This window comes from Chiloscyllium plagiosum, unplaced genomic scaffold (assembly GCF_037043375.1).
Source record: "Chiloscyllium plagiosum isolate Xiang-an unplaced genomic scaffold, Cpla_swu_hap1 HiC_scaffold_30, whole genome shotgun sequence".
NCBI lineage: Eukaryota > Metazoa > Chordata > Chondrichthyes > Orectolobiformes > Hemiscylliidae > Chiloscyllium > Chiloscyllium plagiosum.
Genome location: NW_028270168.1, coordinates 3,122,811 through 3,135,438, shown reverse-complemented (window position 1 = coordinate 3,135,438; position 12,628 = coordinate 3,122,811). Strand labels below are relative to the sequence as shown.

The 12,628-nt window shown below is 42.2% G+C and overlaps 1 protein-coding gene across 1 annotated transcript in view; it reads right to left on the bottom strand.

The window, feature by feature from the left end:
* Nucleotides 1-11,458: 11,458 nt before the first annotated feature.
* The window catches only part of dcdc2b (doublecortin domain containing 2B), an 85,305-nt gene continuing 84,135 nt past the window's right edge, over nucleotides 11,459-12,628 (bottom strand). Inside the window, exon 12 of the mRNA XM_087976995.1 lies at nucleotides 11,459-11,632. The gene's annotated coding sequence lies outside the window, so the exon portion shown is untranslated. The remainder of the gene's footprint in view (nucleotides 11,633-12,628) is intronic.

The window sequence follows — 12,628 nt, the reverse complement described above, 5'->3', positions numbered from 1 at the left end:
CCATTCAGGCACTCTGCCTGTATTCCTGATGAAGGGCTTTTGCCCGAAACGTCAATTTTCCTGCTCCTCAGATGCTGCCTTTTCCAGTACTGCTGTGCTTTTCCAGCACCACTCTAATCTAGATTCTGGTTTCCAGCATCTGCAATCATTGTTTTTACCCAGAAATGGCTAAAGGTGCCAACTGGCATAACCTGACACCTGTCAGAATAAAAGGACCCAATTGGCTGTTGGTTTTATGTTGCGTTGACTGATCTCAGCTGCCATTTAGCTGGGGACCCTGGTTCTCCAACTAGGAAGAAAAATAATCAGCAGAAGCTTTTGTCACTTAGCTACTTGGAAAATGTAGTGACTTTAGAGTAAACTTCAGTGTCCATGGTCAGATCATACTTTCTAGGTTTAACAGAAAGCATCAGCATTTTTCTGAAGGATTGATGAAGAGAATATTGGGAGAGTATATAGGAACAGGAGTTGGCCATATGGCCCTTTGTAACCACTCTACCATGCAATGAAATCATGGCTGATTTACTTGAGGTCTCAACCCGGGTTTCCTGTCTGCCCCTAATAGCACCTTATCTACCGGAACGGGTAGATTACTCTCTATCTTTATCTCACAGCTTATTGCTTATTGTATTTAAATCCACACTTCCCGATCAATTATCGAAATCGCTTAAATGCAAGTCACTGGAACTCTCTGCTTCTTCAATGCTTTATCGATAAGCAGCTGCAGCTAAGCCATAATTACTCTGAATCCTACCCAGCCTTGTGAATTTTAAGCAAAAAAGGAGACATTATTACAAAATAATACCAGTACTGAATGGAGCAACTAGATTTGTCAACGATTGTGTTGCATTGATCTATGCTGCATCCACTTCATCTGCTGGAACACTGTGTACACTAATTGCCCTCAGGCTAAAATCCACAAGGCAGTTTTTGAAATAGAGTTTATCCTGTAAAACCCCTGTGTGGGAGAAGGGTTGTGATTTTTCCTTACTGGAGATAAATAACTTACTTGCACTGATAGAGGGGAAATGTTGTTGACCAGGTTTGAGCCATCCTTTTCTTATGAGGTGTGATGGATGCTGTGTGTGTGTGGTAACAGTAACAGCTCAGTTAAGGACATTAAGTGCTGGATGATAACAGCTATAGTAATTTAATCATAAATCTGAAATGTGACTTGTGATTGATACAGATGGATGGCTAAATAGGAAGAATGGAAAATTGTTGTGCTTTGCCTTCTACTAAATTCCGGAACCCCAATTATTTAGAAAGCATTTTGTTCATAACAGTAATTTGTAAAGATGAACCTGCATACAATTTAAAATGATTCGCACACAGTAAAATCATTTTACTGAAGGATCTCCACATTAAGAAATTAAAAGGTGAGGGTTTGGTTCAATGACATGCTGTGGCTAGTTTTAATATGAGTGACTTAAGGTATCAATTATTCAGATTAGCTAAGGCCAGACTGATCACTGTTCAGAACGTTTAAAGCAAAGGTTTTGAGCAGTTCAGCCAGTGCCTATGCAGTTTGTTTTATTTCAATTTACTAAGATAGAAGGCAGATATTGGCAGGCCCCAGCAATTTGGGTTTGTTGCAAAATTAAGTACATTCTATAAGTGTATTGTTTCTTTTTGTGGAGATTGGTAGGTGACTTTGGAGTTTTACAACCAAATGAGGAGTGATGGATCACATCCCCTCTTTTTAATCACAACTTCATTGGCTTATTGCGGTGACCTCATAGAGGTTTATAAAATCATGAGGGGCATGGATAGGGAAATATCCAAAGTCTTTTTCCCAGGATAGGGGAGTCCAAGACTAAAGGGCATAGGTTTAGGATGAGAGGGGAAAGATTTAAAGGGGACTTTAAGGAGCAACTTTTTCACGCAGAGGGTAGTACATGTATGAAATGAGCTGCCAGAGGAAGTGGTGGAGGCTGGTACAATATCGCATTTAAAAGGCATCTGGATGGGTGTATGAATGGGAAGGGTTTAGAGGGATATGGGCCAAATGCTGGCAAATGGGACTAGATTTATTTAGAATATCTGGTCAGCATGGACGAGTTAGACCAAAGGGTCTGTTTCCTTGCTGTATATCTCTATGACTCTGTGACTCGAGACCAGTTTAAATAAAATATTTTTAGAATCCAGCTATACTTCCACACTTCAGTTAAAACATGCTTCACAAGTTCAGAAATGAAGGGTCTGATTACAAGGTTTTCTTAACTGAAAGAATCAGGAATTTTGTTACTTCTTAACTCTGAGAAAAATAATTAAATATTGCATGAAACACAAAACAGATATAAATTTTAAAAGGAGCGAGCAAGCCCACCAATTCTGCTGTTATGAATCCATCATCCTTCTCTGTCTGCCCTGAATAAAAGCTGTTGTCTGAAATACACTTCCTTTGTGCTTTCACTTGTCTGGCTTCACTGCTTAGTTTCCAAACTGGATGATCAGTAGATAGGTCATTCATCCCAATAGGTGAAAGTTAGAGAAATATATAAATCAATCAGAAAGTACAGCTATGCGAGTCTGGTGTCATTCAATTTGATGACATATGAAATTCAATCCAGATCAATTTTGTTTATTGATGGTCTAATGAGTTTGTCTCAACCTCGTTAGGTGATCTTTGTGATCATCTTAAGTCAATGTTTTTCTTTTTACAAAGTCATTTTAGTCAGGAAAGATGGCCTGTCTGAACCCTGTTGCTCTCCATTATTTGTACGTGCACAATAGTAGAATTAGTAATTATCTTTCCATACTTAGTGAGTGGGTGTTTCTCTAGTTTGCTTTTCAGTGGACTTTGTCTTCCAGAAATCAGAGAGAGAAAGCAGGGACTGACAAAGCAAGCCTGCCTGTTTGGACAGTTATTGCCTGAAAGTCAGTTCCTTTGTGTATAGCCATGTCTGGCTTCATTGATATTTCAATTCACACAAGCTACGGATGGATTTTCATCCCCAAAACTGAAACTTCTAAACAGGTGTAAATTAAACAAGAAACACAGATCCAAGAGATTCATTTTCAATCATTCCAATGACATGTTAAATTCAGTTCAAACTGATTCTGGTTTATTGATAATGTCGTGAGTTTTACTTAACCTGGTTAGTTGATAGCGGTGGTCATCTTGAGAGGGCAGCAGTGATGTAGAAGTCATCTATAGCCACAAATTAATCTTCTGGGGACAGGGGCTCAAATCCCACCATGGCAGACGGTAAAATTTGACTTCATTAAAAATCCAGAATTTAAAAAAGCTCACCTATTGGCTACCATGTAACCATCACATTTTGGTGATTATTAAACTCATCTACTTTATTAATGCTCTTTAGGGAAAGAAAATTGTGCCCTCACCTGGTCTGGCCTATACATAATTGCATGCTCACAGAAACATGGTTGACTGTTAACTTGCCTCTGAGACACAAAGATGTTGTTTAAGAAGCCTAGTTGAGTTATTGCTGTGCATTTTGTAGATAATAACACTGCTGCTACTGAGTGTCGGTGGTGGAGGGAGTGGATGCTTTTGGATGTGGTGCCAATCAAGTGGGCTGCTTTATCCTGGATGGTGGAAAGCTTCTTGAGTGTTGCTGGAGCTGCACCCATCCAGGCAAGTGGGGAGTATTCCATCACACTCTGGACTTGTGCCTTGTCGATGGTAGGCAGGCTTTTGGGAGTTAGGAAATGAGCTCTCATACTGCAAGATTCCTAACCTCTGGCCTATTCTTGTAGCCTACACATTAATATGGCTGGAGGTTGATAATTGGGGATTCAGCAATGATAATGCCTTTAATTATCAGGGAGAGGAGGTTGGGTTGCTTTTTGTTGAAGATGGTCATGGCCAGACACTTGTGAAGCACAAATATTTCTTACTACTTGTCAGTCCAAGTCTGGATATTGTCCAGGTCTTACTACATTTGGATATGGACTGCTTCAGTATCTGAGGAGCTGGGAGTGGTCCTGAACATTGCGCAATCATCAGCAACAATCCCCATTTCTGACCTGATGATGGAGGGAAGGTCATTGATGAAGCAGCTGTAGATGGTTGGGCCTAGGACACTACCCTGAGGAACTCCCACAGAGGTGTCCTGGAGCTAAGATGACTGAACTCCAACAACCACAAAAATCTTCTTATGTTGTGGTTCTGTTTGCCGAGCTGGAAGTTTTTGTTGCAAACGTTTCGTCCCCTGTCTAGGTGACATCCTCAGTGCTTGTGGCCTCCTGTGAAGCGCTTCTGTGGTGTTTCCTCCGGCATTTATGTACACTGCATTAGTTTACCATACATAAAGTGCATTTTCGAACTGACAGCCAGACTACTGCGACCACTAGGACTTATAACAGCACACAAACCAACAGCCACACTCAGACAACAACTCACCAGAACGAAGGACCCGATACCCAGCATGAGCAAAACTAATGTAGTGTACAAAATCCCATGCAAGGACTGCACAAAACACTATATAGGACAAACAGGAAGACAGCTAACGATCCGCATCCACGAACATCAACTAGCCACGAAACGACACGACCAGCTGTCCCTAGTAGCCACACACGCAGACGACAAGCAACATGAATTTGACTGGGACAACACTACCATTATAGGGCAAGCGAAACAAAGAACAGCCAGGGAATTCCTAGAAGCATGGCACTCATCCACAACCTCCATCAACAAACACATCGATCTGGACCCAATATACCGGCCACTACAGTGGACAGCTGAAACTGACAACCGGAAGCGGCAGGGACAGGCCACTATAAATGCCGGAGGAAATACCACAGAAGCGCTTCACAGGAGGCTCCCAAACACTGAGGATGTCACCTAGACAGGGGACAAAACGTTTGCAACAAAAACTTCCAGCTTGGCGAACAGAACCACAGCAATCTTCTTATGTGCCAGGTATGACACCAATCACTGGAGAGTTTGTCCCCCGATGCCCAATCGTTCCAGTTTTTTCAGGGCTCCTTGACGCCACACTCAAATGCAGCCTTGATGTCAAGGGCTGTCACTCTCCCCTCCTCTCTGGTATTCAGCTCTTTTGTCCATGTTTGAATCAAGGCTGCAATGAGGTCAGAAACTGAGTGGCCCTGGGGGATCCCAAACTGGGCGTCACTGAGCAGGTTATTGCTGAGCAGGTGCTGCTTGATAGCACTGTTGCTGACACCCTCCATCACTTTACTGATGAGGTGATATTTGGCCAGATTGGATTTGTCCTATTTTTTATGTATAGGACATATCCGGACAATGTCCCACATCATCAGATAGATGCCAGTGTTGTAACTGTACTGGAAGAGCTGGGCTAGGGGAGCAGCAAGTTCTGGAGCACAAATCTTTAGTATTGCCAGAATAACCCTTACAGTATCTAGTGTCTCCAACTGTTCCTTGATTTCACACAGCATAAATTGAATTGGCTGAACACAGGTACCTGTGATGCTGGGCTCCACCGAGGAGTCTGAGATGGATGATCTATTTGGCACTTTGGTTGAAGATTGCTGAAATGTTTCCATTTTATCTTTTGCAAAATGTGCTGGGCTCTTCCATCAGTGTGGATGTAGATGTTTGAGGAATGTCCTCCCCGAGTGAGTTGTTTAATTGTCCAACACCATTCGCAATAAGATATCGCAGGGATGCAAAGCTTAGATCTGATCGGTTGTTTGTGGGATCACTTAGCTTTGTCTATCATTTGATGCTTATGCTGTTTGGGGTGCATGTAGTCCTGTTGGTGGCTTCACCAGGTTGACACATCAACTTCAGGTATGCCTGGTGCTGCTCCTGGCATGCCCTCCTGCACTTTCCATTGAGCCAGGGTTGATTTCCTGGCTTGATGGTAATGGTTGAGTGGGGGATACGCCAGACCATGAGGTTACAGATTGTGCTGGTGTACAGTTCTGCTGCTAATGATGGCACACAGTGCTTCATGGATGCCCAGTCTTGAGTTGCTAGATCTGTTTAAAGTCTGTCCCATTTAGCGCAGTGATAGTGCCACACAGAACGATGGAGGGTATTCACAACGTGAAGGTGGAACTTTGCCTCCATGAGGACAGTGCGATGGTCATTCTTTGTGGTTATAAATGTTTGTTAATCCGTCTATTCTCTTAGATGAACCTAAATGATCCAAAGAACCAATTGAGGAACAGCAGAGCAGTTTTCCCTTCTTTTCTGGCCAATGTTTATAACCCAACCAGCATTAGTGAAGCTAGGACAAAGAACTGCAGATGCTGGAGATCTGAAATAAACAAAATCAGAAATTGCAGGAGAAACTCAGCAGATCTGGCAGCATCATGTGCAGAGAGAGACAGAGTTCACATTTCAAGCCCCGTGACCTGAGGAAGGGTCAGTGGACTCAAAATATTAGCACAATTAAAGAATGATTGCTCTGTATAAATTGGCCATTGTTTCCTAAACACAGCAGCAACAACTTTTGGAAATCTACTTTATTGGTTTCGAAATACTTTCAGATTCTAGTGGAAGGCAGTATATAAGTAGAGATCCTTTTTTCTTGTTCTTTACCTCCCTGTCTCTAACACTGTGTGTTACTTTCCTGAAAACCCTATGAGGCAATGCAATTCCATTACACCCCTCTTTTTGTCCTTCAGTAGTATTTTTTCATCTATTAGCCCGATGAAAGAATGTTTATTGATTTTGAATTTTTTAATGATAGGAAACCAAGTATCTTTAGATTCTCTGTTTTCATCCTCAAAGAGAAAGTAACTTATAATCAAAGTAAATCAGCAAACATTTTGGTTCTCCAAGGTTCTCTCTGGAAATCTTTAACCTCTCACCATCCCATTACTGAGGGAACATGAGAAGGTTAAAGGTCAGAAATAATTGCAGGCACAGGGCAAAGATACAACATTCACTTTCAGCTCCATGTCTTTGGGTAGATGCAGAATGATTTTAAACAAAATGGCAGCAAGTCTGAGGAATGAGTAAAGAAGATTTCCTCAAGCTGGGACTTTTGGTCATTGTGGAGGGGAATTCCCATCAGATGAAAGAGGACAAATTGTTGCATTTGTGAAAGGGAGAAGATAATGCAAGGAGTTTTCAGCATTGACAGAATCTCAGAAGCTTCTCCTCTCTTTCTGGTCTTTCCTGCATGGGACCTGTCCTTCCGCTTACTACCTCATTCACACCCATGTCACCTTGAAGAACTAACCTTCCTGAAGTTGCAGTTATATAACTTTCAGAAGGCTCTCAGATCAACTCAATGTTCAAAACAGGACAGCAACCTATCCATTCTGCTCGACCCTAGCACTGACTTTGATCTATTTTGCTCTGTGGCAATTAGATAATAACAAGATTTCATTAGCTAGGGAAGTAGGAAATATCTTTAGCATTTAATAAACCAATTCAACAGACAGTTCAGAAGAAGTCACATTGGATTCAAACCATTAACTCTATTTCTCTCTCAACAGATGCTTCCAGACCCGCTGAGTTTCTTCAGCACTTTCTGTTTTAATGTCGATCCAATGCTTGTGTGTTTGAGCTTATCAGGTAACATTCTTGCACACTAAAATCAGGCAATGTCCATCTCCAATAACAAACAGTCTAACCATGGCCCCTTGACATTCAATGGCACTACAATCACTGAATTCTCCCACCGTCAATATCCTTGGGGTAACTATTGACTGGAAACTGAACTGGACTCACTGTACAAAGAGTGGTTACAAGAGCAGGCCAAAGGCTAGGATTCCTGCAGTGAGTAATTCATTTACTGACTCCCTAAAGCCTGCCCACCATCCACAAGGAACAAGTCAAGAATCTGATGGATTACTCCTCATTTACCAGGATGGGTGCAGCTCCAACAACACTCAAGAAGCTTGACACCATCCAGGACAAAGCAACCGACGTGATTGACGTAACATCCACAAACATCCATTCCCTCCATCACTGACACTCAGTAACAGCAGTGTGTACTATCTACAAGATGAAATTCTCTAAGGCTCTTCAGACAGCATCTTCCAAACCCATGATCATTTCCATCTAAAAGGACAAGGGCAGCAGATATATGGTGACACCATCACCTGCAAGTTCCCCTCCAAGTCACTCATAATCCTGACTTGGAAATATATCGCCATGCCTTCCACAAGACCATAAGTATAGGAAAAGAATTAGGCCATTCGGCCCATCGGGTCTGCTCCACCATTCTATCATGGCTGATATATTTCTCAACCTCATTCTTCTGCCTCCTCTCTGTCACCCTTGATCCCCTTATTAATCAAGAATCTGTCTACCTCTGTCTTAAATACACTCAATGACTTGGCCTCCACAGCCCTCTGCAGCAATGAGTTCCACAGATTCACCATCCTCTGGCTGAAGAAATGCTTCTTCATCTCAGTTCTAAAGGGTTGTTTCTTCAATGTGAGGCTGTGCCCTCAGGTCCTTGTCTCTTGTAGACATCTCCATGTCTATCTATCTAGACCTCTCACTATTTCATTAGTTTCATTGAGATTCACCTCATTCTTCTAAACTCCATCAAGTACAGAACCAGAGTCATCAGCCGCTCTTCATAGGACACGTTCCTCATCCTCAGGATCACTCTTGTAACCTTCTCTGGGCCTTTCCATCGCCAGCACATCTTTCCTTAGACAGAGGGCCCAAAACTGCTCACAATCTTCCAAATGTGGTCTGACCAAAGCCTTACATATCCCTAGCAGAACATCCATGTCTTTGTATTCTAGCTCTCTTGAAATGAATGCTAACATTGCATTGGCTTTTCTCAATGCCAACTGAACCTGCATGTTAACCCTAAGACAATCCTGAACTAGAATTTCTAAGTCCCTTTAGGGTTCAGATTTCTTTCCCCATTTAGCAAATAATCTATCCCTCTATTCATCCTATCAAAGAGCATAACAGCACTGTGTTCTATGTGCCATTTCTTTGCCCACTTTCTCAGCCTCCTTGCTTCCTCAACACTACCTGTCCCTCCATCTATCTCCAACAATGCCCTCAGTTCCTTTGCCCTGATCGTTAATGTGTAATGTGAATAAATGTGGTCCCAACACTGAGCCTGCAGAACTCCACGAGTCATTGCTCGCCATCCTGAGAAAGACTCCTTTATTCCCACAGTCTGCATTCTGCCAGTCAGCCAGTACCTTGCTCCTAACACCCATGGGCTCTTATTTAACAACCTCCTGTGTAGCACCTTGTTAAAGGCCTTCTGGAAATCTAAATAGATCATGCTCACTGGCTCCCCTTACCTCCCCAACAAATTCCAACAGATTTTTCAGGCATGACCTCTCCTTAATGGAGCCATGCTGACTCTGCCCTATTTTACCATGCACTTCCCAAGTACACTGCAATCTCATCCTTAATACTGGACTCTATAATCTTACAATGACCAAGGTCAGTCTAACCAATCTATAATTTTCTGTTTTCTGCCTCCCACCCTACTTAAACAGTGGTATTACACTAGCCATTTTCCAATCCTCTGGGAACCTCCCAAGCTCCAGTGATTCCTGACTGAGTCACCACTGATGACTCTGCAATCTCCTCAGAACTCTGGGGTGTGATCATCCAGGTGATCTGTTCATCTTCAAACTTTCAGCCACCCAGTGCCTTCTCCTTACTGATGGCCACTACATTCCTTTCTGCCCCGATTCACTTAAAGTTCTGATATGTTGCTGATGTCTTCCACCCTGAAGACTGAAGGAAAGTACCTATTCAGGTTCTCTGCCATTTCTTTGCTCCCCATTGCAACTTCTTCAACCTCATTTTCCAGCAGTCCAATATTCACTCTTGTGTCTCTTTTAACTTTTATATATTTGAATAAACTCTTGCAATCTTCTTTTATATTACTAACTAGCTCACCCTCATATTTAATCTTTTCCCCCCTATTCTTTTTCTTGTTATCCTCTGCTGATTTTTACAGGCTTCCCAATCCTCTGGCTTCCCACTAATCTTCACCGCATTATATGCTTTTACCCTTTTGCTTTTATGCTGTCCCTGACTTCCTTGGTTGCCTCACCATTCCCTTAGTATCTTTCTTCTTCCTTGGGCTGCATTTCTGCTGTGCTACCTGAATTATCCCCAGACACATCTGTCATTGCTGCTATACCAGCTTCCCTGCTGGGCTCCCCTTCCAATCAACTCTGGCCAGCTCCTTCCTCATGTTTTTGTAGTTACCGTTACTCAATTGTAATACCATTGCATTCAACTCCACTCTCTTCTCCTAAAACTACATGGTGAATTCTACCATATTATGGTCACTGCCCCCTCTGGATTCCTCCACATTCAGTTCCCTAATCTAGTGTGCTTCATTACACATCACCAATTCCAGAATTGCCCTTTCCCTAGTGGGCTCTACCACAAACTATTCCACAAGCTTCACTCTTGCTGGGTCGAAATCCTGGAATTCCCTTCCTACGGGCATTCTGTGTCAACCCACAGCACATGGACTGCAGCGGTTCAAGAAAGCAGCTCATCCCCACCTTCACAAGGGGCAACTTGAGATGGGCAATAAGTTGCTGGCCCAATAGATTGCAGGCCATGAATAAATAAGTAAAAAAATTCCCAAAGTTCTAAAGATCCTGACAGATCCCTGGGTAACAAGTCTTCCCAGTCAGGATCGTGCAGTTGGGATTATGCATCAGCTGAGCCCCTTGTTAGCTCTGGGTCACTGAGTGCCATCAAATATACTGTGTATCTGGGAGAATTCCACCTCTTCATCAATGCTCATTGTTCACTCTCATTGCTCATCCTGTTACACTGTGGAGTGGCAGCCAAAGTGAGTGAGCTAAGTGCCCCCTACTCTGCTATGAATACTTCACCTTGTAACCCTTATCTCTAACAGCAAATCCCAAAGGAAGTCCAACTCACCCTCTAATAATTTTTATTTATTTCAATCTGCTGTACATGATGGCAGAAAACGAGTCCAAAAAACAAAAATCACTTTTCACATATATCTCCAATACCAAATGATACATTTCTCTCAAGGTGGTCTCCTCTGTTCTGTATCCACCTCAAGGATTCTATCCTGCTTCCCTCTCCAGCTCTACAATAGAATTGAAGCACAGTGTGAGATTAAGAACACAAAAAGTGGAAAATCGAGGCAATGGTTTGATTCTACCCACCCTCCCCCAGGAACAAATAGTGAAACGAGATCAGGTATTCATGGAGTCTGGCAGTTTTCTGCTGAATATTTATTCAGATAGATCTCAGCAACAAGACAACCCCTAATTTTCATTACTCAAAGTGAAAATCCATCTCTAAGAAAGGGAGCCTGATGGATTTAAACTCAGGCTGTCCCACTGACAAAGCAACGTAAAACCCAACCCTTCATTCCAGAAAACACATTCCATTCATTATCATTTAATTCAAAATATTTTTGTTTAATTTTATTTAAAATTCTAATGTTGTGAAGTGACTGTTATTCATTAAAGTACAATAACAGGCTGTGTTCACAAAAGTCTGTTATTTGCAGCCTTTTCAGTGGGTGAAATAAAGAGTAAGAATTCCCAGGTCATTCTGTGAAGGATTGCAATGGGAAAATAGGCAGATGGTGTGTGGCTCCGTGTCATAGAGTTCCAACAAAGAGGATGGACTGAGCTGTCCTGCCAATCCACACACACATCAGTGAACATTCACCTTGATCTCAATCATCTGCTTCTCCCCAAGACCTCGATGCGGTTTGGTTCTAAAACCCTGAGAGGGAAACAGGAAGTTAAAGGTCATCTCCATGTGCAGTGCAGATGAAAGTCAATAAACACCATGCCACAAAAAGTGCAACATTCTCACTTTTGAGCGAAATATTGATGTTTAAACCCAAAGCTTGACCTGGCCACTTGTTCCAAACAGTATGTGCAGCTGAGCCTGAGCTGGGTGACATTTTCAATTTGGCCAGGTCGCTTTGTTGAGGTGATGATACATAAAAATAAGACAAAGAGCGAGGTAACTATGAATAAACAGACAAAGAAACACAAAAATGAACGGAACTGTTTTTAATTTGAGATTGTTCTTGGCCCCAGTTTATTCTCTTTCTCTCTCCCTGAAGCCACCGGCTGGTGGAGACGCCAGGGACACCTTTGCTTATCCCTCACAGGTCAGTCACAGGAGAGAAGGCCATCAAGCTTTTCAATCACACAGGCAACAGAATCAAGCTCTCAACAAACATTCCCAAACTGTAATGTTTCTCAGCTACTAATGAGACTACACGGGAACATAGGAACCCGAGTCAGCTGCCCTGCCATTCAACATAACCAAGGGTGTTCGAACATCTAAATACCTTTTATCCACCTCATCTCTATAACTACTGGTCAATTGAAAACTATCAATCTGTACCTTAATCATACTCAAAGACTGAGTTTCTACAGTGCTGTGAGGTTCAGAATTCCAAATGTTCATAATGAAAGATAGTTAAAGTACGAAGGAAAATAATTTCTCCACTTCTCAAACCTAATTGACATCCCCCCTTTTTTTAAAAGGTGTCTCCGGATCTAGACTGTCTACCCAGAGGAAACATCTTACCTGCAACTGCCCTATCTAATACTAATTCAAAACATTTTGATCTTATTAAGGAATTAGTATCTGACGATGTGGTTTACTAACACAACTTTATCAGGTACACTGATAATAAAATGGGAAAACTTAGCAATAGAGTGCAGTATCAAAGAGATGCCAAGGTGGAGGGAGTTTATGTCA